The following is a 27684-nucleotide window of genomic DNA, read 5'->3' on the forward strand; positions in this document are numbered from 1 at the left end:
AAAACCAATTAATTGAACTGTGAAGAACGAGTTAGTACCCTGGATACCTTAGAATCAGTCAGTCAGGATAAGCAAAAGTCCTTGGTCTTTATTCTTGGTCTTTAGGGATAGAAGTGAATTGGATGGATGCAGGATCTCCAAGACTTCCTTTTTCCTCCTCTACTACCAAAGTCAGCCTGGCTTGTCTTATTGAACCAGCACAGAATAGTGGGAAGGACCATTTTCCAAGCGTATGCTAATAGAGTATTGTCCAATAGGTAATTAGCTTTAAGTGCTCAGTTGTCTGACCTTAGTGCATCATCTCAGAGTTCTAGCCCTTTTCATTGGACCTTCAGGAAAGAACCCTTCTGGGACAAGTGGGTGTGGTCCAAATCTTCATCCCAGAAAATAAATAGGATGTTGTGCAAAGTCAAAACAGAGGTCAGAAAGTAATGAAATCAGAAACTATCAGGGTGTGTGTGTATGTGTGTGTGTGTATGTGTGTGCGCAAGTGTATTGTGTATTGAAGTATATATTGAATTGTGTATTGAATTAAAATTATCAGAAGATGAAAAAAAACAATTCAGATCTTTGGTCTAAAACTAAGTTAGCTTACTCTTCAGGCAGCCTGGCATAATGGACAGAGAGTTGAGCATAGAAAATTTGGATTCAAGTTCTCCACTTAAAACATACTGATTGTGTGATCCTAGGGAAATCACTTAATCTCTCAGCATACTACTATCCTTTATAATGTATGCATATAAATATAATATTATATGTTAATATATCATATTATTTATATATTAAATATATAATATATTATTTATATTATAATATATGATATATTATGTTATTTATATATAATTTATATAATATGTATATTGTATAATTATAATATATATTAAAAAGGACAGTAGTATTTGATGAGATGGAGTTTGACTCATACAATCTTTCTACAATTTAACATTTTGTACCAATAGTCCTGAATCTAAATGTTTTTTTTTTTTGTTCCTAGAAACAATAACTGAAGGGTCTTAAACACTTGCTTCATCTAATTAAATTCTTGGCTTATTGACCATTTATAATAGTTGCCTGCTTAATAATGTAGACTTTTTATCTATCTGCACATCATCATCTAAATAATTTGCATTTTTCTTATTATTTTTAATTATGTGTGTCTAAACCAATCTCTTTTCTGACAGGCATTTTTATAAAAAAAATATTTATAATATGTTGGTTCTTGACATTTTCCATTCAGTTATGCCAGGGGTTTCCAAACTTCCCAGTTTACAGTGCCCTTAATGTCACAGTAATTTTGTTTTCTTCGCACCCCTAAGCCAAAAGAAATACCTAAACAGTTCCATTTAATAGTCTCAAATAACTTAATAAGTGTTTATGTTCTAACAACTTAATAGCCATTTAAAAATAATACCTATATAGCATAAGAAAAAAAAACATATTTATTTCATTCTTAAACATAAGAACTTGCTAAAGGGATATTTGTACTGTTGGGAATTGTATACTTTTTGCACCTTGCAATCAAATTTATCACCTCCCTCCTTACTTTCTCTTTCATTTTGATTTTTACATGATACTTTTTTTTTAAATCACAGCACATAGATATGTTGTCACTAATGAGAAAGTTTGAGAAGTTATTGGAGTAGCCAAAAGTGCAAGAAAATACAAAAACATATTTCAAGTATTTAAAAATGTCACTAATAGGGATATGTAGCAAGATTGCCATGGTGCACAATTTGGAAACAGTGAATATATGCTATTTAAATTCAAAATAAAGGAAAGGAAGAACAAAGCATGGAGAAAAATTTAAGAGGAAACACTATGTTTTATGTGTTTTATAATATCAGGGCATAGCATTTCTTATGAATTTGGAGTAGAATCATTAACTTAAAGCTGAAAAACACAACAAAGATTCCAACTTCTTCAAGATAAAATGAAGGCCCAAATTATGCCATGCATAATTTCATAATGGCAGAATAAGCATTTAAACACAAATATTTTGATTCCAAATATTACCCTTTCCATGGTACTATATGTTGCCTTGATTTTACAAGATATTTTTCAGCATTGCAAGTTTTCTAGTGTATAATGTTATGTGTTTTATGCTATTTTCCCCTTTACCTAAATACTTGAAGAATGTTTCTCTTTTTTTCCCTTCTTCTTGTTGAAGATTTCCTTCAAGATTCTTTAGTTATGAGATATATAGCATTTTTACACAGAGTGCTTTGTGGCTATTTTTATTATTCCATTAGAAAGCAGAACTCATTTTCCTTTTTATTATTATTGTTATGATTTTTAGGAATATTTTGAATATGTAAAACAGAAGTCTGATCTCCCTCAACATTCTTTGTTCTAGTGGAAGTAATCTCTCTTGATCATCTGTACCTATTTTATATTGTGTTGTGAGCATCTCTAAAGCTCAATTATTAAAGAATCACCTTGTGGATTTGACATTCAGGATGGCAAATGGCCACAAAAATAAAGACATTATTGTTCAAGTGAATAAGGGTACTGTTCATCATTCAAGAGTAGCTTTGCATCTTGTAGGGAAAATTAACAGACCCTTTGAGTAATGACTTAACAGTCTGGACATGATTTCCTCCTATAAAAATGTCTTTTAATTTTTAAAACATACCTCATCTTAATGATCTAGGACATGGTATGGGTACACTTATTTTGTTTTCCTTTTTTTTTTAACAGACATTTTTATACTTTTTTAAATTTTAAAATCTATTCTTGGCAGTAGAGATTCTCTCCTGACCACACACAGTATGTCATTGCTTTCAGCATTAAATAGATTTTTAGTTTCCTGAGATGCATTTGGGAATTGGTAGACATATTAATTAAATCCAGCACTGTTAAGATGGGTGTCAATCAATTTTTGGGTATCTGCCAAGAGTATTTGAATATATATTATAGCTAGCTAGCGATGAGGTCATTTGCTTCATATGAGTGAATATTTATCATAAAACTCTTGCAAACTTAATGGAAGAAAATAATTTACAGAAAAGATGATTCAGGGTTAAAGTTACAGAAAAGCTTGGTTTTGAGTTTAAGCTCCCAGCTTTCCTGCCATTCAGATGGCAAGTATGTTCATCCTTTAGAGGCTAAATAATCCCAAATGGCTTATGGTATAAGACATCCCCCCCTCAAATTTACATCTGTTAAAAAAAAAAAAGTCTTTAGTAGAAGCATGAGTTTTTGAAGGAAGTCTCTGGATATTTTCTCAGATTCCAAGTGGGCTTCTTCTGTGTAGAGGACCGGAAATCTGAAGCAAGGACAGACACAGATGAAAGCTGTAAAACATTAGTACTGTAAATTCCATCATAATGTCATGTTCAAGCCATGGTAGACTAGTGAAATATTAGAATATATGTACTGAGACTCACTGGGTTATCTCTGTGGCCACATTTCCAAATAACAAAAATGACATAGATTGTTGTTTTGATTCTTCCTTTCAATTTCTTGCACATGATAGGTATTTAATATTCAAATTAATGTTCTTGAATAAAAATCTAAAAAATGAATCTCTAGATAAACTTTGCATAGCAACTACCTTCAAAGTTAAATGTTCCCCTACAGATATTTGTTAAGGATGCTCAGGCTGTAGCTAAGTACATGAGATTAGGTTGATAGGATTTTATGCCCTGTATATACTGAAGGTAGAAAACTGTTCCTTTTGAAGTGTGTGTGTGTGTGTGTGTGTGTGTGTGAAACACGCTGAGATGGATGAAAATGATTTCTCCTTCTGAATTTGCTTTCAGAATATTCCTCTACCCCATTTACATATTTGTTGAAATCTTTCTCATCCTTCAAAAATCAGGTGTCACCATTCTATGATTTGTTTTTCCTGTTCTAGTCAAAGTGAAAATCTGTATTCAATTTTTTCCTCAATGCTTTATGATTTCTTTAATGTGGGTACTTCCCACTTAGGAGGTGACAACCTCTCTCTAGCCTCTTAATTTATGTTTATCCTCTCTGTCACTAGATCATAAGTTTCTTGAAATCAAGAATCTAGTCTTCATTTTAGAATCCCTAGTTGAGCATAATTTTTTTGCATATATTGCTCCCTATTTGCATAAATTGCTATTTATTTCATTGAATTGTATAATTTAGGGAAGTAGGACAGTATATAAATAGAGAAATTAGGACTGTTTTTCTGGCCATTAGTTTCTAAAATTGGAACTTTTCCCTAAAATCTACAAAAATCTTCATATTTTCATAATTGTTTATTTTATCATCTTAGTTGATGCATATGTGTATATGTATATATACATATTCTTAGTATATGATATATGAAAACATATTGCTGATTTAATATATATACATATATATATATTACTTATCAGGTCTATAGTTTGTATTAGAAATATTTATATAACCTATTTCCTCACTTGAGAAATGAGAAAACTGAGGAGCAGAGTATTAAGAAGGTATTCTATTGTCCATTGAGAACCACATTCAATTCTTGTTTAACCCAACTTCACTCTAATGTCCTCAAAGTTATATTCAAGATTTCCAGGGTGAAAGCTAAGGAAAAATCATTAAGGAGGAAATGTTTAGATACCTTTCCACTTCTTACATTAATGTGCTTTGTTCTCCTAGTACAGGTTTCTTTATAATTGCCCTAGCTGCTCAGAACTCCATCTAGAACCACTTTTCCTCACCTATACCCGATTCTATAGAAGTTGATCTCACCTTTAATAAATTGCACTTGTTTAATTCTTTTAGGACCTTGTATTCTATGTATGCATATATATATATAAAATAAATATCAACATTCAGAATATATATATATATAATATATACAAAGTAAATGTATATAATATATAGTATTTACAAAGTAAAGATAAAGATAGGTATCACTTAAGAGCTCAAAGATTTGAAAGGGAAATTATGCATTGTAATATCTCCCCACCCCTTATAAGAAGAAATATTTCAGTCCAGCATTTTATTTTTGACTTGTTTGTCCTGTATAGTAGAGATACAAACACCATAATTAAGAGATTAACATGCTTCCCTCTCCGCCCCCCTCTTTGGTTACTGTGAAAAGTTTTGTTTTGCTTTCTCATGATGTTTTGCAACTCCTAGTTCCTGTAAGAATCAATAATAAGTCTAAGAGATAAAAATAGTGACATTGGCTTTTGGTGTTTTTTCCCCCTAGTATGTACACACACACACACACACACACACACACACACATTAAATTTTTACCAGACATTGTTATTTTATCAACAGCAAAATGATCAGTTACTCGCGACAAGAAATTTTTTTGACATAACAAATAAATTTACTTAAATATGTGGTGCTTTCAGTCATACATATGATAAATGTCATACAAAATGATAACAACAACCCCAATCTTTTAAAAATAATTTTTCCACCTTTAAAATTTTTAGGAAACTGTCCCAACTGTGTATCTTTGGGCAAGGCCTACCATTTTTAGTCTTGGTTTACTAATTCTTCACTATATTTACCTCATTCTAGCCAAACTGCTCTATTATGCACTGAAAACTCGATCTCCTGGCTCCATTTAGTTGTACAATCTTAATTTTCTTCAAGCTTAGGTAAAAACCTTCTCCCTCTTTGATAAATGTCCTTGTCTTTGTTTAGCAAGTTATATCACTTGCTTAATTGTTTCAGTTCCACTTGACTCTGAGACCCCATTTGGAGTTTTCTTTGCAAAAATACTGGAGGATTTTGTTATTTCCCTCTCCAGCTCATTTTACAGATGAAGAAACTAAGACAAACAGGGTCAGAAAACTTGCCCAGGATCATGCTGCTAGAAAATGTCTGAGACCATAACTCAGGAATTTTTAGTTTTATTTTTAATCTTTGTCCTTTCATGATATAACATAGATAGTCTTGTACCTATAGTGACAGATTATATTCCAGGAATTAAATTCAACTATATATATTATAAATAACTATATATAATAAACATGTGACAAATATATTTGATATGTGTATCATTTCACAAACCTAAAAGCGGTATAGAATTTTTAAAAATATTATTATTTTAAAATATTTATATATTTAAAATATTACAGTGGAGAAATTGTAGTTTTTAGACCCAAATTATTTAGATGCCAGAATCCTAAAGGGATGCACAAATGTGAGGAATTAGTGGCCTTTGAGAAGTAATAGAGAAAGTAGGAGTGGCACCAAAATGGGAAAAATAAATGGGAAAAATAAATCTTTTAATTTTCAAAATAGAGAGAATGGAATCCCCAAAATTATATATTTCATGTAAAATTACTGAACAAATTATCTGACAAACTTTTTTAAGTATTTGCTAAAAAGGAGTTGGGATGACAATAAGCTAGAATAGATATGTGGAGAACAAACTAAACTAATTCTTTTTTTTTCAGTTATTTAATAAATATTTATGTACAAGAATTTTTATTTAAAGGAGAAAATGCACCATTACAGATAATATACTGGTGCTTGAATCAGAAAGAATTGGAATTAAAGCTTGCCATTGCAATTTACTGCTGATCTGAAGGTAGAGATATCCTTAAATCTCTTTTTTGCCTCATGGAAATCCCTAAAATTGATCTGCTAAGTAGTAATTGGGTATTTATCTGAGTTGGTAAAGGGATTTTCTAATTGATGAAATCAAATAAATTGAATAAACAAATTGGTTTCTATGGCTAGATTTGGAATCAAACATTTGGATTCAAATTTCACCTCTAATAATTATTAGCTGTATGGCCATGGACAAATATTATACTTTCTTTCAATGTCAGGTGGTTTGATAAGATGATAAATTAGAGATGGTTGTAGTGTTCATAAGGGAGGAATTCCCAAAGCAACAGAAACACAGATTCTGAATGTATTTATGTAAGTGAACTGGTATAACTGAGAAAATACACTCATATGCACACACATATATTAAATGGAGAAAGTTCTCTAGATTATAATAAAGTTGAATGGATTCATAGCCACTTAAACAATGTGTTAAAAGATTATTTGATTAAAAAATACATTTAAATCTGGAAGAAGCCCAGTAGCATCCTACCAAGTTCTGTCATTGGTCCTGTCCTATTCACATTTTTGTCAGCAACTTGGATGAAGGCATAGAAGGCAAATTCATGTATTGTATAAAATTTGAAGGAATACTTAATGACTTGGATGATGGAACTATCTTTTTTTTTTTAAATCACCAGGCTAGAATATTTTGGGAAATTGACAGGATAAATTTTAATTGGAAAAATAAGTTTTTATTTCAACAAACCATTACCTAGCATTACATTTAATTGAATTCAACCTTCTGCTTCCTTATTATCTTCAAAACTCACAAAACACCCTATCAGTATGTTTTATTATGTTTTATTGAGTTTGTAAGATCTGTTCACATGGATGCACTATTTTTGACCTGTGAATGAATATGGTCATTCAGGAATTTAATGTTATCACAAAATATTATTCAACATTTTGTGTTGGACAGATGCAGGCCCCCTTTCCCTGATTAATTAATCACAGATATCTTCAGGTACAAAGAGAAAGCATTTATTTAGTCCCTGCAGGGAGAGGCCCAGCACTCCCAGGAAGCATCCCAGCTCCTACCAAGTGCTCGTGGACCTGACAAGCCAGAGACTTGTCAGGAGTTAAAATAGCAAAAGACCCAAATCTTTTCACTGGATAGACTAAATTACAGTGGTTCTCAAAGTCTGGTCCAGAGCATCCTGGGAATCTCTGAAATTCTTTCAGAGGGTCTACAAATTCATAATTAGTTTTTATTTTTAATGTGATCAATATCTGTAACTATAAACCACATAAACAAAAACTCTTTGGACAGATCCTCAATCATTTTTAATAGGATAAAGATATTGAGAACAAAAGTTTGAGGACCACTAGACTAAAAGGGAAGTAACTATCATTGACCAATGATCACCAATGTTGTCTGCTTCCTGTGGGTCACAAAACTTCTTGTGACTTTCTGTCATTGACTTAAGGTCTGACCTTTAGAGATCATATGACTTCCTACAACCCTGGGTCCAAGGTCTGATCTTCTGGCTCTGCAGACCTCTGGGAATAGGAATCATGTGTCTTAGGCCTATGATCTGACCTACTCTATCTTCTAGACTTTTTGAGAAATCTCCACCAGGTCTTATTCAAGTACCACTGCTAGGCCTATAGCCACAAAGGATGAAAAGCAAGAGGTAGAGGTTCATTATGTACAAAAATATTTATAGTAACTTTTGTTTTTGTGATAAGGGAACAAACAAATAAATAAACAAAAAAACTTTGTAATCTAAAGAATGGTCCATCAATTGAGAAATGACTAAATAAAGAGTAGAATATTAATATGAAATGTGGTAGAGGACTATTATATAATAGGAAATGAGGAAATAGATTATTTCAAAAAAATAAGAGATATATATGAACAAATTCAGGATGAAGTAAACAGGACTAGAAGAACAATTTATATTATAAAGATGATCAATTGTGACAACTTTTCTAAATTGACAGAGAATGATTTATAGCAACTCTATAAAAATTAATTTTTCAAAGTTGTAAAAACTTTGATCAATGCAATAATCTTTTGTGATTCAAAATGACATATATTCTCTATTATAGAGAGGTGATGGGTTTAGGTTACAAAAGTGCATACATACACACATATTCATATATAAATAGTTATCTTCTTAGTCCACAGATACATTATCACTTAAGATTCTCTATCTGTGTTAACTAATTAACTATTCTTCATTGAGCTCTTTTAACATTTTTTTTTTTTTTTTTGCTGAGACAATTGGGGTTAAGTTATTTGCCCAGGGTCACACAGTTAGGAAATGTTAAGTGTCTTGAGACCAGATTTGAACTCAGGTCCTCCTGACTTCAGGGCTGGTGCTCTATCCACTGAGCTATCTAGCTTCTCCCTCTTTTAACATTCTTGATCTGAATTTTCAAAGTGTGTGTGTGTGTGTGTGTGTGTGTGTGAAATAAGAGAGACACAGAGAGAAAGAGACAGAGACAGAGGAAGAGAGACCAACAGGGAGGGACAGAAAGAAAAGGAGGATAAAAGGGAGGGAAAGAAATATTCATTTCTCCTGTTCTTTCCCATTGTTTAATGTGAAGAAACTAGAAATTATGTATATATTCATATATATATATATATATATTCCTATATTCAATGATACAACTGTGAGTGAAACAAAATTCTTTGAAAAAAAATCTGATTATGTAAAACTAAGGTGGTCAAATCATTATGTAATGATAAGGTAACTATTATTTAGAACACATATGATAAGTTAGAGATGGTTGCAATTTTGCAGTTTTATTTCTCCACTCTTGAGTCCACAAATAGCTTGGATTTATGCTTTCACTAGAACCTTAAGCTATTATGTGTATTCCTATGTCACATAAATTATTATTATTTAGTCTGTCCCTATGTTTACAAATATTACCTATTTTTCTTATTCTTTGGAAAACTCAGAAAATTTGCCAATGCAAAATAAGGACTTGGTAAAATTACCAAAAATTATGAAATGTTAGTCTACAAAAACAAATTTCATATAGTTAATGAATTTTGGATTAAATTAATTTTATTTTATCTTATAAACCAACTCAGCAGATAGGCTAAACCAGATTGAGGGGAACCGACAGGCTTTAAATCTGTTAGTGAGTTAAGGGGATATCTACTTCAAGCATATTGAAGATTTTCTCATACAGAATAGGTGGATGAGAAAAATTTGTTCCAACAGTAACAAAGGTGGCTGAAGCAGGTGCTGTGGTTGCTCTAAGCATGCTTAGAGCTTGGTCAGGCAATAAAAACACCAAATTTATCCACTGCATTTTGGGAATGAGTCATTTTGATTGTTGCCTAGCCACTGGACTTTGATGACTTAGGAGAGTGAGATGGATGACATTACACAACTCTGCCTCATTGAAATCTAGTTCAATTGAAATTCAGAAAATCGCATTATGGCACTGATCCTCTTTGAAAGCAATGGATGAACAATAGCACTCATGCTGATAAAATCATCATCAACATAAATAGCTATGTGGTGTGATGGATAAAATTCTGACTTGGATTCGGGGAGACATGGATACAAATCTTGTTAAGTGTTTGACCCTTGGGCAAAAGCTCAGTAAGCCTCAGTGTTCTCATCTTTAAAATAGGGTTGATTATAATAGCACCTACTTTCCATGCTTATTAGGACAAAATGGATAACATTTGTAAAAGCATTTTGTTAACTTTAAAACAATATATAAATATTAGTTTTTATTACAATCACAAATATTATTATTATGCTGTGTGGTTATCACAAATTATTTTTTCTATACTCAAATAGTACCAACATTTTTTTCCATTAAATTTAGAAAAACATTGAATTACAAAAAAACTTCTACATTAACTCTACAATATTATATTCTTGATTCTTTGAAATTGCTTTGAATGCTGTATTCCTATAAATATATATTCATAAATCAGGAAGAGTTAACTATTTTTGTCATGTGCCTTTTTGGTAGTCTGATCAAGATTTTAAAAATCTGAGAATAATATTTTAATTGCATAAAATGTTAATACATAGGATGACAAGCTTCTTAATAGCAAAGTTAAGAGATTGTCCCTGAATAGATAGTTAGATAACATTAATATGTAACTAGTAATTCCTCTCACAAATAAGTCTACAGTATACAAAACTGAAATACACAATGATCAGAAAAAGGAAGAATAATAACATATAAGATGTCCTGGGGCGTGCTTACAGTAGCTGATATGTACTAATGGCTGAACATTTTTTTTTTTCCCATTTAATTCCCTGACTTAATTCAAGGAAAGTTCAAAAATGCATTTGACTTGATTTCCCTCCAGCCTTATAGAGTCAATGTGGTTGCTACTTTTTGGCAATGAGAAGTATTTTCCAAAATATTCCAAAAAGCAATAGATAACAGAAATTGGGCATGAGTCCAGTTCTCCTTATTCAGAATGAGGATTTGTGAACAAGGCAGTAACAGGGCAGAAATGATGGATCTGCATTGGATGGTTTTTAAATATAAAAGGTAACATTTGAAAATTCTTAAACCTTCAAAGTCATTTTAGTCAGTGCTTTTCAAAATATACTTAAATTACTCCACAAAATTGGATGCTGTGAGGGCTGAAAGCATATAATTCACTTATGATTTATCAAGAACATATTTTAAAATGATGGAATCTTTATTCTAGGTATATTGGTTATAATTATATCTACCATATATAATAAGGATATTTCCACTTGTTAAAAAAAATGGTTAAAATTGAACATCTTTGACAAAGATGTGCATTTCATTCAAATTTAATTATCTAGTTATACCCTTTTACAAATTGCAGCTGGGACAAATATATTTGGAAAAATTTATTTATACCAAGGGTCATGCTTTAATCATTGCCTATAAAATTGAACATCATAGGCTTTCAGCTGTCATTTAGCATATTAAATTCTATCTTTGCATATTTCACTATTATACTTTAGTAATTTGGAATCTATTTATGTCTAAGTGACAGAAATAAAAGTCAGTAATTATGTCTGAGTACGGCTTTGAAATTCATAATTTGTACATCTACATACAGGAAATGAAATCAAGTTTTGAATTGTCAGAAATCAAAACAGAGCATCTGGCTAGTTTCCATTTCTATTTTATTTTTATTTTCCAGTCTGTCATTTTAATTTAATTGTGGATATTTGGTCATTAGAAGCAGCTTTAAGAATTGCTGAATGGGTCAGAAGAAAAACCTAGTAGAATCTCAGATCAATTTCCAGTTTTGCCACTGATCCATTCTGTGACAGTTACTGCCACTGAAGTGACATTAAATAGGTCACCTCAGCTTTTCCTTGCTTCAGAATTTTTGAGATAACTACCAATCACATGAAAACTACACACACACACATCTATATATATATATATTAGATGTGTGTATGTATATTGAAGACATGAGGTTAGTGACAGAACAAATGAAAAATTTCTGTTTCAACAATTTTCTTTTTAACCAGAAATTATTACAGTATAGTAAAGAGACTTTGTCTGCTCATTTGTGATTGAATGAACTAAGAAATGTATTTCAGTTTTCAGTGTAGTTGAGGTTACAATTCAAGAATCAGGATCCATTTAGGAATATTTAAAGTTGCTTAACATTTCATTTTTTGTTACAGAAGATATTTGGCTTACATTCAGTAATGATGTGACTTAATATGTGAATGATTTTTCAATGATTTCAATTAATTTAGGGGAAAACTGTATTCTTTCCCTTTCCCGTTTAGACATAAAATGTGTAATCTTATTATTTATTTTTTTAAAAACCATGAAATGTTTAAATCCTTTTATTTTGAAATTTATTTCTATCAAAATTTTATGAATTATTCAGAATTTATATATATATCTTTACATCTATATTTGACTAACTGTTGATTTGTATAGAAACTAACACAATATAATGAATTTATTCTTATTAACAATTTCTGATTTGAATTCCACTTTGAATTAATTACTATTGTTCTTTCTTTTTAGGATTAGGCAGAAGCATGATAAATTTTAGACAAACCTTTCATTTTTATTTTACTGAAATTAAATGTTTATTATAAGTATTACCCTACTGGATTATAGTTTTTAATCCAGTCTATGACTTTTTTGGTTTTCCCACAATAGGGGAGAGGATAGATATATTGTAATTCAGGTACATTTCATAGCACAATAGGTTTTCATCTTTCCTTCAGTCATTCTATCTAAGCAACAATCTTTAATATTTTAATTAAATTAAATTCAGTAAACATTTATTAAGCATCAGCTATATGCCAGGCATTATACTAAGCACTACAATTATAAGTAATAATAACAGACAGTCCCTGCCCTCAAGAAGTTTACAATTTAGTATAACCTAATATTTTTACCACACTTCTCTAACCAAAAGCATTTTCTCATTTCTCATCTTTCTCATACTGTTGGTTTTTGATATTCTTGATATTTTCCTCTCTTTAGATCTTCTCTCTTCATTTTTACTCTGGTGAGGTAATATTGTTCTTTCCTGTCTCTCTTTCTACCTATCTGATAAGGTTGCAGCTATTTTGTTTTCAATCTTTGTATCCCCTGTACAGAAAATAGTGTCAATCATAATAAGCATTGAATAAAAACTTGTTGATGGGAATTAAGCTTTTGTCCTAAGGGCAACAATGATGTAGGTTTCTTGATCTTGAACTCCCCTTCATCAATGAAATTATTCTACCTACCTTCTATCCTTATTTCATTTTTCCCCTTTCTTTCTGTTTCTCTGAAACATTCCACTGAAAACTTTAGGAGTTAGCCAATAAAATGTCCTGAGGGACCTTAAATTTTTGTCCACCGTGATTTGAGTACATTTAAATAATATTTAACATTTTAGTCAGAAAACTTGTTTGTTGTTCAAGCCTTTCTTGAAGTCCATATGTCTTTTATAAACTTTTCAAAGACTCTTTGTTTTTCGATTATCATTCTTCTGCTTTCATAGGATAAGCTAAGTTTTTCTGAGTTGGTATTTCTATTTCATAACTAATGTTTCTCAATTTCAGAAATGCTACATTCCAGTTTCTTAGCTTGTCTTTGTACTTGTCTTGGTTGAAAATGTTTTCTATGATTGTGATTATTATTCCTTGGTAAATTATTTTTAAAACTTTTGACAGCTTATAATGTGTTCTCCTTACCATTACAATGCTATAGTTTTAATATGATATGGTTAGATATGCTGAGTTTTTTTCTAGATGGTGTCTTGAATCTTCTTTCAAAAACATCTACAACAAAATTCCCTATTCTTAAACACATGATTTCATTTCTCTTACAGAATAGGACAGTTTAAAAATATAGCTAAAAAAATCAGAAGTTTCTAAGCCCCAGTTTATTATTTTTTCCTTGAGATTGGAAATGAAGTTTTTCATTTCTTTAAATTCTGTGCACTTAGTTATTAACAGACTTATCTCCTTTCCACACTTCCTACAACAACAACAAAACATATTAATTTAGTATGCAATCTTATGTTCTAGGAGAAAATCACACAAAAAGGGAATTTAAAAAAGCAAATAAATACTTATTGCTAAATAATCTTGGCAGAGTTTATACAACAATAAACAGAAAGGAGACAAATAGATTTCACCCTGTTCCTGAAACTTCTCTTTGTAGTCATAGCTGATGAGTTACTGGGTTCTCCTACTTTGCCATGTGGCAGACCAGGAAATAAAGCAAAACTCCAGCCATTCCCAGGTTTAGAGCTAGATCACATTGAAAGGGTCCTTCATCTATTGCTATTGCTTCCTGATGCTTTCTCCAGTCAGTATTTTCTTTCTTTTTACAGTCTCTTTTCAGTGTTCTCTAACTTCAAAGTTTGTATTGAACCAAAGCAATAATCTAATGGAAACTCAGCTTTCATTTAGCATGGACTATTTTTGATCAATTTAGTTAATTTATGATTTTTTGTAAGTCAGATTTTTTGTAAGTTATAGCTGCTTTGCTTCATGTACAATTTTTTTTTTCCATTGTGGAAAGTTTGCTATTGATTGCTTCTAAGGATCTTCCCCCGCCTCCCCTTATTGTACTCAACATAATCATAATTCTCTTTGGTATTTTCTTATCATCTGTTTTAGTGTCTCCTAATTTGACCTTATTTTTCTTCTATGTAAAATATGTATATTTATATTTACATATATACACAAACATATGTCTATACACATAAAATATATTTATGATTTTAAAACAGTGCTATCTATTTTAATTTATTTAAATGTGTCATTTGTTTGAAGATGTTTCCAAGGACATTTTGATGATTTCTTTTCACAAATTCATTGTTTCTGGTACTTTAATTGATTCAATTGATCCATAATATATTTAATTGTGTAAATATTCTACTTTATTTTAAAATTTTGTTTGATTTTTTGTTTCTTGTATGGATTATTAAACTATTTATTAGTCAAACATGGATGGATTGTATCTGTATCAATAGAGTAAATATCCATGTTGATAAAAATCACAAATCCTTTAAAATTTCTTTTCTTTACTATTTGTTCTTGTTGGATATAGAAAGGCTCATATTCTTTTGATCTCATTTTACATTTTGTATTTGTTTCTGATATTTTTAATGACTGTCTTAACTGAAAGGACCAGCATTCCTTGACTGTACTTTGCTTTTTGCACTGTTGCCAGAATTTGACTCTTATCTGTGGCTTAAGCAAAAATTGGGAAAAAAAAAACATAAAGCATGCCATCAAAGAGATTTATGACTAAAAATGTGGGTCAATTATTGGGCACAAATAAAGGAGAAACGATGGGCAGTCGATGAATTGTACTGATATCCAAACAATGTCATGAGAAGTTGAGGAAAATCTTCAGCATGTTGGCTGAATGATTTGTGGGAACAAATGGATGAGTTATCCAGAGAAAGAAAGGAGATGTCTTGCAATCAGCTTCATTGGACAGAATGCATACATTAATGAGATTATAGATTCATTAAAATATGAAAGTTTTAAAATATGATTGAACTAATTTGAGTATATATTTTCAAGTCCTGAGTGATTAAGTTAAGAAAGCAACTCAAGGATCATCTAGCCCTGCCCTCTCATTTTACAGGTGAATAAACTGAGGTCTGTTTGGGGAAACTGATTTGTTCAAAGTCAGTCATCTAAGTAATAATAGGGCCAGAAATAGAACTTAGTTATTCTTACTTCTGAGTTGGTGCTTTTTTTCTTTATACCACTCTTCACTTCCTCACATTAAAAAATTACTAACTGAATAGAACTTTACAGCTTCTTTCTTTTGACAGGAAAAAGAGTGTTGTTGATGAAATAATTAAATCTTTCATGTTAATATGGGTTGGTCAACTCAGTGGTTTTATTTCATATCTTGCAATTATAAAAGTGATTTCTAATTTCTAATTTTTTGCTTTCATTTAGTTAAAATAGGTAAAATATTATTTTAAAGAAAGAAAATATCTGTTAGTTTGAAGCTTATAAATTATACTTTGACTTACATAAAATAGGTAGGTTTAGAATAATACAACTAGTTGAAACATTCAATAAATATCAATCCTTATCAAAGAAAATAATTGAAAACATTAGTGAAATAGCTTGAACACAGGATGCATGCAAAGCTTCATCCAAACACCTCTGTAGCCAATGGGCAAAATTGACTGAACTCTTTGATCTCCCCAGGATCACATGAAAGAGGAAAGGGAAAAGCAACATCTGTTAGAAAACAGGTTTAATGAACAGGGTGGAGACTAGAAGAATGTTGACACAAGGCATGAGCAAAATGAAAGAAAAAGATATTACACAGAAAAGGAGAGATCAGAAACAAAGAGAGTAATAGGCACGGACTTCAGATTGACTAAGCAGATATGGTTTGACTTGAGAGAGAAAGGACATTCAGATAAAAGCATTGTATTTTATATTTTTGAAGTAACGTTAAAAGCTATTTTTGGTAAGTTTTTTTAGTAGCTCCCTTCAAACACTTTTTGTAGTTTTTTAAAAAACATCCAATAAAGAAGGCAATAATAAGCCCTAGCTGGCAAGGATAAAGTTGAAATCATGAAGATAATTGATAGAAAGACAAGAATTCATTTTCAGACTAGTAATACCACCAAAATAAAGCTGATGCTTTAAAGAAGCATCTAGAAAATTTAGAGGAAAGGAAACAATATTTTATGAGCCAGACTGTCTCTGATGTTTGATTGATGGAACTTACTGTATTCATGCTCAACTTTCTATTGTACATTTCATTTTCATATAGAAAACAAAAAACATCCAAAAAGTTTATGGCCTGGAGATACAAGAATTAGTTTCCAATTCAGTCAGAATTAACAATGCTTGACCTCAAAAAGAGGAGAGGATAATAGAGAGACAGACAGATAGACAATAAATGTGTGTTATCATACATTTATTATATTTAATAATTTAATAGTCATGAGAAAATTTTACATGTGTTTGTAAAAAGTGTCTATGGTCATTTTACTCTACTCCCTAAACCAGACAGTAATTGAGCCTCAACTTCCTCAAATGTTTACCTGAGGTTGGCTTGAGTCATAGTCATTGCTCCTAGCCATTACCTATTTCTCCCTTCCAACCTTTTGTTCTCCTTCATCATCAGGAAATCAGAGGAGAGTTTGGGTCCAGAAGTTTTCACCATTCTCTTAGTCCACCTAATTACAGGTGATTATAATGGAAGTTTAGACTCCTTTACTTAACAGGCTCCAGATTCATATGAAATCCTCTCTTTGCTCTTGGGGAATTTAAAGGATTATAAAATTCATAATAAATTTGACTTGTGGTACCTTCAGGCAATCCCTTGACTTCCAAGAGAAAAAAGAAAAGTTCTAGCTTTTATATTGTTTAAAAGAACAAGATTTCTCAATTCTGTCCCCTTGTACGCTTCAACATCATGTTAAAAACATCCAAGAAGTGACAATGGAAAAGAAAGTTTATCTTAAGAAAAAAAAAAAAAAGAGTCAGGCTCACAAAATGCCATTTGAACAGTAAAAAGTTAGTAGAAAGAAGAGAGTAATCTCTGGGAGGGAATAGGGGCAAAAACAAAGAGGAGAAATAAAATGTCCCACAATTATCTAATTTGTCTGCCAAAGTGGGGAGTGATGATATCAGGACAGTGCCACTCAGTCTGTTCTTATTCTCTTCTGCCCTTTAGTCACTCTACCTTTCAACTACACTGACATACTTACTTTTCCTTTCAAAGAACACTGTCTCCTTTCTGTCTCTCTGTCTGTGTTTTTGTGCTGATTGTCACTCATGCCTGGATTTTTTTTCCTTCATCACATCTACTTCTTGGTTTTCCTAACTCCCTTTAAACATTCATTTAAATTCCACCTTCTGCAGAATGCCTTTTCTGCTCATCCTCCTACATTTTCTCCCTCCCATGCTGCAATAGTGCTTACTCCTCTTAATTTGCTTTCTATCTGCCTTGTGTATACCCTTGTGTATACAAGTTATTTACAGGTTATTTGTTCCCTCTGAAATGTGTGCTCCTTGAGAGCCAGTTTGTTTTTGTTTTTTGTCTTTCTGTACGTTCTTAGGTCTTAGTGCAGTACCCATACATAATGAGTGCTTCATAAAAGCTCATTGACTGACTACATAAAACTTCCGAAGTTAAAGGATATGGAATTTGCCAAAGATTCTGTATTTCATGAAGGATTAATTAATTAATGGAATATAGTTTGATAGTGTGTAAAGGGGGGAAAGAGGAGGAAAACTCCTGTTAGCTGAAGTGTTTCTTTTTTACCCTAATTGAAAACCCTATCCACATATAGCTTCTACAAGGCAGAGAAATAGAAATCTTAATTTGGCCTTTCCAAAAGGTAAAGGAACTTACAGGAAAGTTTGCATGATGCTTAGATTTTTAAGTGAAGTTATTTGGATAAGATAAGGAAATAAACATTTGTTCAGTACAACCATATACTAGGTGCTGAACACTTTAAATTATTATTTCATTTGATTCTTATAACATCATTTGTTGAGTATATTCATAATGTAAAGAAATGCTAAATTTTAGTTGTATTTTTTCCTTGGTCATATTTATCAATCCCTTAAAATTTATCCAATCACTATGGTTAAGAACCCCTAAAACAGAAAAGTCGTTATTTTTCCTTTTGATTCTCCCTCCCTCCCTCAAAGATAAGAAAGCCTAAAAGATGTATTTTATTTACAGATAATTACACAATCTAAATTTAGTATTATTCAATATGTTAGGTAAAAAAATTTCTTATGTTCTCTTTTCTTTACCTACAGTGAATAAAAGAATAGATTCTTCTTGTCTATGATTCACTCCTGAGGCCTGATAAGCAGGAAATAATAAGGATAATAAGGAGTGATGTGATGATCAGCAGCAGACTTCATCTTGACAGGATAGGGAAGTGGGAGTTTGGAGGTGACAGGAACAGATGAGACAAGCATGAAGCATAAAGTAATACATACACACTTTTTATTTTAAAAGGAATAATAAAAGGTAGCATTAAGAGAAACTAGTTCCCATTGTTTAAAACTTAAAAATAAAACTCTAAGGCTAAAGGGAAATTCTATTTTGGTAAAAGAAGTACCTTTCTTCTTTTCTCATCAAGATTTCAACTGGCAGAAAATGACACAGCTTGCTTAACAACCAGATATTTCGAGAGCTGAGGAGTTTGACAGGAAGCTCGTTTCCTTCACCTCTCTTTAAATGCTAGTTTTTATGAACACTGCAGAGTCAGCACATGTTAAACATTTATTCACTCTTATTGTCTGAGAATAGGTAGGTATTTGATCAGATTTGGAAGAGGTTGGGAAAGGAAGTTGACTGTCACTCAGCAAAATTGCCTTTGAGAATATGAAGCTATGTGCAAAATAAAATGCTTAGAGTATGCCATTTTAAAAATATGTAATGATTTGTATAATAAGATGCTAATTAATAGTGCATATTCAGATTTGACAATAGATTCGGTGATTTAGTTCTGATAAAACAGGGGCCAGTATAAATGTTGCAATATTTGATTATGTTTACTTCATTATTTCAAAGCTATTGTTTCATTAGTATGATTACTTGTAATCCTGTTCTAAATTAGTACAAGGTCAACTTAGTGGTATAGAATGTCTACCCTAGAATCCAAAGGATCTTAGTCAAATCTGACCTTACATACTTACTAGTTATGTGACCCTGGACAAGTCATCTAACTCGTCAGTTTCCTCATCTGTAAAATGAGCTGGAGAAGGAAATGGCTAACTGCTCCAATATCTTTACCAACAAAAATCTAAATGGGGTCACAGAGCTCAGAAATGACATCATCTGATAGCCAACTTGTGATAAATTTTTCTGAATTTAGCTGGTTTAATCTTTAGACAATACATATACTTTCTCTTATGGGACCCATACACACACTGTTTCTATCTTTGTAGAACCTGCTTGACTCTGAAATTTGCTAGTTTCACCTTCAAGTATCCAGAGTCCCCTTCATATGTTGAATGATGAAGCATTTAAAGACTCCATCAAAAGAATGAAGGGATTCATCAGAGTTTTATTGTTGAATATTGGTGATCCACCAAACTCTTAATTATCCACATTCAAAGATAAAGGAAGTGATGTCATCTAAAAAGGACTTAGAAATCAAACTTCTACTCTTCTGTTTAATGATTCAATTTCATTGTTAAGTTTAACTATTCTTTATTAACCATAAAACTAGTTATTTTATGAATTCACTAATATCTAGAGAATATTGTAAATCCTAAGTGTTTATTATTAAATGCATTTTGTAAATAAAATAAAAAGAGCTGATTCTGAATGTGGATGGTAAATATTTCTAAATAATAATAATATATGACATATTACCAATTAATGTTTGAAAAGTATTATGCATGCACTTTTTAATTTGATTCCCCCAACAACCTCTTTTGAGTAAATGCCACAAGTTTTATCCAGGTTTTACAGAAGAAAAAACTGAGACTGAGAGAGGTTAAGTCACATACCAAAGGTCTCTCTGCTAGTAGATAAGTCAATGTTCTCTTGGTAGTGTTGGCAGTGAAAAAAGTCCTGATTTTGGAGGTAATATGACTTTACTTTCAAATCCTACTTGTTAACTTACTCTCTATTTCATAACTTTCTGAGTATTAGTTTCCTTTTCTGTAAATTAAGTAGATTGGACTAAATGCTTAATAAGGGCCCTCTCAATTCAAAACTATACTTTGATACTATAATTCTGATGGTTCCAAATTCAGGATCCTAAAATAAGATTATGACCCAGATTTTCCAAACTGCATACCCAACCTATATTTTTCAGATAGACCATTAAATTTCTGTCTTATCTTTTAGAGGTAGTTAGAAAAGAAATTTATATTGGAAAAACCATGCTATTAGACTAACAATACCATAATTTGTTAATTTTATGTTTGAGTTAAGTGTATAAAAATGTCATTCTCTTTTTCTAATCATATGGCATGTTTAGGTTAGCAAATACAGGTTTCTTATATATTTTTGCCACTTTTCCATTGTTATAGCTCTGTGGTATTGAGAAGTGCATTCAAATTTGAATTACTTCATTCAATAAATGTGAAAGTAACACTGGATTAACATAATTTCAAATATTATTAGAACAACTCTTACACTATACTGTTCCAGAGAAAAATCAGTCAGTACGCTAATATTTGTCCCAGTATGAAAAAAAAAGTCAATAGATATGCAGACTAGTAACATCATAGTGGTAGGATCTAGAGAACCATATTTTTGAAGTATGAGACTGTTCATGAAGACAATTTTGATTCAAAGCACATATTTGTCCATACTGTGATTTGTTTTCAGATGAGCCCTACTTCAATCAGACTCTTATATAGTTTGTTTAAGTTCCTATCATTTGGAAGGAAACAGAATAAGGATTCCATTGAACTCCATTAATAGTTTCAGCTGCTCATATGTCTTGTCCTTATTTTCATTAGCAATCAGAATGAATCTTTCCTTTGTGCAAGGGAAACAGACCATTTCCTTGTGGTAGCATGTTTCTCTATAGAGTTTTGTAAAGGGAATAAATCTGCAAATAATTACTTCATCTGTGCATTGTATTAGGTGGGAATCTTTCACTTTCAATGTATGTCTATTGTACTGAGGCTAATCTATGTACAAAAATGTTTTACTATAGTAAAGAGACATTTGACTTGGGCTACTTTAAGAGTGCAGAGGTATTCATCTTGTGCTGGTGGCAGGTTTGGTAGCTATTAGTATGCTCACTGTTTAATACAACTTAATTAGTTTAAAAAAAAAACAAAACTCATTCTGACCTTGTCTTGCGCCTCATTTGGAAAGACCTCAAGATGTTTCTACTTTCTTGAAAGAGTTATTGGCAATTATTTTCAGCCCTGAGTACTTCCCCATATTCACTTCAATAAACACAGTCTCTGGAAGAAATAAAGCCATTGCATTCTTCAAACCACCCTTAGGAAATAGGCTGTAGTCATATGTCGATTAGTCATTTTAGATAACATGTTGTCTACAAACACAACTGTGATGGCATTTCTCATAATAACAACAATATTCAATATTATTTCTTTTGTGCAAAAGGAAGTTTTTTTTAACATTTGCATTATTAAACATGATGACCAATGACTTGGGGTGGGGGTGGAATATCAATAAATGTTATGCTTATGTAGTTTTTGAGACCCAGGGAAGTTTAAATTAATTTTTCATAATTATAAGGAAATACCAGAAACAGGATTTGAACTGAAATCCTCCTGATTCCAAATCTAGCATTTTCACACATTCTCTCTTACCTCCAATATCTAATTCATTTTCAATTCTTGTCATTTTATTTTTGATTTACAATATAATACTAGTTGGCATTAATGTAGCATCAAAAATATAATAATATGCATATATTATTTGAAGTGAATACAATTATATTCCCTTTTCTTGACTTAAATGACTATTAATCTATTTAATGGTTTCATCTCTCACCTGAACTACTGACACAATCCTCTTATTTGATCTCCCTGTTTCCAATCTCTTGTCTTCTCCCAACCCCAATCATCATCCAAGATTAAAAGTTTCAGCGAAGATGCTGACCTGAATTGGTTGGAATTTCTTCCTCTGGCAGTACCCTATACTGCTATATCCACAAATCTGCTATCTCTATCCTATGTCCATTCTTCAGATTAAAAATGATAGTGCATCCTTTGTTACCATTATCACTTTCTTTTTTTTTTTTAGAGTCCCAAGTTTTTCTTTTTCTTTTTTTTATTTATTTAATAGCCTTTTATTTACAGGTTATATGCATGGGTAACTTTACAGCATTAACAATTGCCAAACCTCTTGTTCCAATTTTTCACCTCTTACCCCTCACTCCCTCCCCCAGATGGCAGGATGACCAGTAGATGTTAAATATATTAAAATATAAATTAGATACAAAATAAGTATACATCATTATCACTTTCAAATCTTAAAGTTTATCAGCACTTTTACTTGAAAAAAAATAAATGTATATGTAAACATATAAATATTTATTTGTGATATATTTATGTTATATTAGATATAAAACACAAATATATAGGAATATAATAAATAATTTAAATAAGAAAACAATTATAGGGAAATTATACACAAAGTTAGAGACATTGAATGACTCTGAGTATATAATCACAAAAGATCCAAAAACGTTTCATCATTGTAATGTGCCTATAATGATTTTGAGATGAGAAGTGGTAATAACTACCTTGGAACCTTGGCTATCTCTAGATTAAATTATCGAGATACTCTTGGATATAGGTGTGTGGTTTAGTTTGTCATTTCAGCTAAATAGTTGGAGGTTCTATAACTATTGGATAGCTTACAGCTAAATTTTATTTTTAAAATATAGAATTATTTGAGTTTTGTTTTTTTCTACTATTTAAAAGAAAGTTAATTATGAGGGTTATATAACTCCTGCATTAAAATTTTGTAGTGGTGCTTCATGCAGATAAAGAAATGATCCTGAGTTCTTAACTATTCTACCAATGGAACTTAAGCTCAACAAGGTCCTAGAAAGGTATTGTTTATGGGGCAAGCAAAAGAATAGATAGAAATTGTCATCTGAAGATGCAAGGGTCAGCCGAGATTATTTCAGAGAGATCCTCCACCAGGAACCAATAGTTAACCACCAGGTAGAGAATATTCTTGGTCATTAAAAACTTATGAAAACCATATCTGCTTCAGTAAAAGGAGGACATACATCAATAAAAATTTGAATTTATGAAGCATTGAAATGAATGAATGGGAGACTCAGAGAATTTAGAATTAGAATGGACCTTAATCCAACTAGTCTAGCCCAATTTTGTTTCAGCCCCCATTTGGAGTTTTTTTTTTCTTTTTCTTTCCTCCCCCCTCCCCAGTTACATTGAAAACCATTTAGAATTTTTATTAAAGCTTTTTAGTTTTCAAAACATAGGCATAGATAATTTTTCAACATTAACCCTTGTAAAACCTTGTGTTCTAATTTTCCCCCTCTTCACCCCATACCCCCAGATGGCAAGTAATTCAATATATGTTAAACATGCTAAAAATATGTTAAAGACAATATATGCATACATATTTATACAATTATCTTGCTGCACAAGAAAAATCAAATCAAAAAGGAAAAAAAAAGAGAAAATAAAATGCAAGCAAACAACAACAAAAACAATGAAAATGCTATGTTGTGATTCACAATCAGTTCCCACAGTCTTCTCTCTGGCTTTCTTCATCACAAGATCATTGGAACTGGCTTAGATCATCTCATTGTTGAAAAGAGCCATGTCCATCAGAATTGATCAGCATATAATATTATTGTTGCCTTGTACAATGATCTTTTGGTTCTGCTCATTTCACTTAGCATCAGTTCATATAAGTTTCTCCAGGCTTTGCTGAAATTGTCCTGCTGATCATTTCTAATAATATTCCATAATATTCATATACCATAACTGATTCAGCCATTCTCCAACTAATGGGTGTCCATTCTGTTTCCAGTTTCTTGCCACTACAAAAAGCGCTGCCACAAACATTTTTGTATATGTGGGTCACTTTCCTTCCTTTAAAATGTCTTTGGGATATAAACCCAGTAGAAACATTGCTGGATCAAGTATGCACATTTTGATAGCCCTTTGGGCATAGTTCCAAATTGCTCTCCAGAATGGTTGGATCATTTCACAACTCCACCAACAATGTATTAGTATCCCAGTTTTCCCACATCCCCTCAACATTCATCATTTTCTTTTCCTGTCATCTTAGACAGTCTGAGAGGTATGTAGTAATACCTCAGAGTTGTCTCAATTTTCATTTCTCTGATCAATAATGTTTTAGAGCACCTTTTCATGATTAGAAATGAGTTAAAAAATCATTTTTTTTAATATTTGTTTTAAAATTTTGGAGTTCTAGGTTCTCTCCCTTATTTGAAAATCAGATTTTTCAATAAGCTCTAATCTTTTTATCATGAATGCTTGAAAATTCTCTATTTCATTGAATGATAACTTTTTTCTCTGAAGGATTATTTTACATTATATGATATTATATCTTATTATATGTATGTAGCTATCTCTGTCTATCTATCTATCTATCTATCTATCAGTTTTGCTAGGTAGGTGATTCTTGGTTATAATGCTAGCTCCATTGCTCTCTGGAATGTCATATTCCAAGCCCTCTGGTTCTTTAATGTAGAAACTGCTAAATCTTGTGTTATTTTAACTATATCTCCATTATACTTGAATTGTTTCTTTCTGATGTTTGCAATATTTTCTCCTTGACCTGGAATTTCCAGAATTTGGCTGTAAAATTCTTTGGAGTTTCATTTTTGGTTCTCTTTCCAGATGTTATTTCAATTTCTATTTTACTCTCTGGTCTAGAATACCAGGACAGTTTTCCTTGATAATTTCGTGAAAGATGATATCCTGACTTTTTTTGTATGATCATAACTTTCAGGTGGACCAATAATTTTTAAATATCTCCTGGATCCATTTTCCAGGTCAGTTGTTTTTCCAATGAAATATTTCAATTTTTTTCTTTTTTCTTTTTTGGGGGGTTTTGCGTTACTTATCATGATTTCTCATAAAATCTTAGATTCCATTTGCTCAATTCTAATTTTTAAATAATTACTTTTCTCAGTGAGTTTTTGTACTTTCTTTCTCAATTGACCAATTTTGCTTTATAAGGCAACTTAGCTTTTTGTATTTCCTTTTGCACCACTCTCAAATCTTTTCCTATTTTTTCCACTATCTCTCTTACTTGATTTTCAAAATCCCTATTGAGTTTGTCCATGGTGTGGGCTCATGGTGTGAGCCCAATTCTTAATTTTCTTGAAGGCTTTGGATGAAGGAACTTTGACTTTGTTACCATCTTCTGAATGTGTGTTTTGATCTTCCCTGTCACTATAGTAACTTACACTGGTCAGAAACTTTTTTTGTTGTCTACTCATTTTCCTAGTCTATTACTTGGCTTTTAACTCTGTTAAAGGAGGTATTCTTTCTAGGGTGAAGGGCACATTCTCCCATACTTCAGAGGTTTTATGAAGCTGTTTTTAGACATCTTTTTAGGAACCTGACTATAAGACTTCTTTTCTGCCCTGGAACTGTTAGGAATGTCCCCTCCCCACTGTAACTGTAAGATCTCATGTGTTAAAGCAGCAGAGTCCTGTTTTGCTAACACCAGGACCAGGGCTACAGCCAGAGCTGTGCCAGCATGGCCTATGCTGGGACTGCACACTTAGATTCCCACTCTGTTGCCACAGACCTCTTTGCTTATTTTCCAGGTCCTTCCTTGTATCTCTAGGTTGAAAGGTCCAGAAGCCTCCAGTTCTGCTGCTGATTTAAAGGTCTGCCTCCCTGATGATGGGGCCAGGGACATAACTGGATGTGCTGGCATGACCTGCACTGAGACGGCATGCTAGGCTCCCAGCCTCATTCCACAGTCCCTTTCTGCTGACCGTCCAAGTCCTCGTTGATGTCTCTGGGCTGAGAGATCAAGAAGCCCTTAGCACTGTTGCTGATTCAGAGTCAGGAGCCAGGGCTGCACTGGCACCATCTGCACTGGGCTGCAGACTGGACTCCCACCTTGCTCCATCACAGACCTTTTCTGCTGACCTTCTAATTTGTCTTTGGCTGGAAAATGTTCTGCTCCATCTTTTTGGGTGTTCTAATGATCTAAAATTTGTTTAGATTCATTATTTAAAGGAATTTGGAGTGGTTTGGGGGAGAAGTTGGGTGAGTTCCTGCCTTTACTCTGCCATCTTGATTGCACCTCCTCCCATTTAGGTTTTCTTGGCAAAATTACTAGAATGATTTGTCATTTTCTTCTCCAGCTCATTTTAAAATGAAGAAATTGTGACAAATAAAATTAAGAAACTTGCAAAGGGATATGCACCTAATAAAATGCCTGAGGCTACTCAGGAAGATGTGTCTTTCTTATTCCAGGCTGGACACTATCATTCTGCTATCCAGCTTCCTCTAGTTAAATTACTGGTTTCTTTTATAGATTAGAAAACTAGGCTCTAGAGAGATTAACTGATTTACTCAAACTTATACAGATGCAAGATTCAAAGATAGATAATTTTATTACAAATCCAGAATTTTTCCCCTTGGAAACAGGGAAATCAGGGAAAGTTTCATGCTAAATATGATGCTTGAACTGTCTTTAAGGGAAAAGATGGTACAAATTAGCCTGACCCTCAAATCCAAGTGAAAATATTCCCATACAAACATGTTCCATCTGCCCAAGAAACAAATGTAACATTTGAATTTAATTTTGTTTTTGCCAATGAATTTCATGTTCTGTTTGTTAGCCTTATAGATTTTTAATTGAGAAGAAAATAAATAATTATATTTCAAGAAGTAAAAATATACCATACATTATGTTCTTTCTTCAAAAATTCAGTAACACATTTTTTTTCTGGAGATGAATGTTCACAGCCAATTCTTTTTTCATCTATTCTCAACATGGAGTCATGACATTTGTTTCCTAACAGCTATAGCTGATTTATCATCATCTTAAAAGTATTAGTACCTCAATGCCTCTCTTTGCACTTAGCTGAGCCCTGAGAGGTTGAGCAAACAGTCCTTTTAAAGGATAACATCCCTTCCTCCACAAACTCAAATGTGAAAAAACATGTCTGATTCTTCTGGCCAAGAAAAGTATTATGGAAAGACCTGTTAGAGCAGCCTCATTTTTTTCCTCTTTGAGTGCATTGACTTCATTGATTTATTACTTTTGCTTACAATATCTGCA

The 27684-nt window shown here is 31.9% G+C and overlaps 1 protein-coding gene and 1 long non-coding RNA gene across 2 annotated transcripts in view; one reads left to right on the forward strand and one right to left on the reverse strand.

Annotated features, from left to right (window-relative positions):
- The window catches only part of SEMA3A (semaphorin 3A), a 288184-nt gene that overhangs the window by 120245 nt on the left and 140255 nt on the right, over positions 1–27684 (forward strand). The window lies entirely within an intron of this gene.
- LOC116419330 overlaps positions 1847–27684 on the reverse strand; it is a 55564-nt gene continuing 29726 nt past the window's right edge. The window contains exons 2-3 of the long non-coding RNA XR_004229604.1: positions 21744–21860; positions 1847–3265 (exon numbers count right to left, since the gene is read on the reverse strand). This is a non-coding gene — a long non-coding RNA (uncharacterized LOC116419330). The remainder of the gene's footprint in view (positions 3266–21743; positions 21861–27684) is intronic.

The sequence above is a fragment of the Sarcophilus harrisii genome, chromosome 5, assembly GCF_902635505.1.
Source record: "Sarcophilus harrisii chromosome 5, mSarHar1.11, whole genome shotgun sequence".
NCBI classification, from domain to species: Eukaryota; Metazoa; Chordata; class Mammalia; order Dasyuromorphia; family Dasyuridae; genus Sarcophilus; species Sarcophilus harrisii.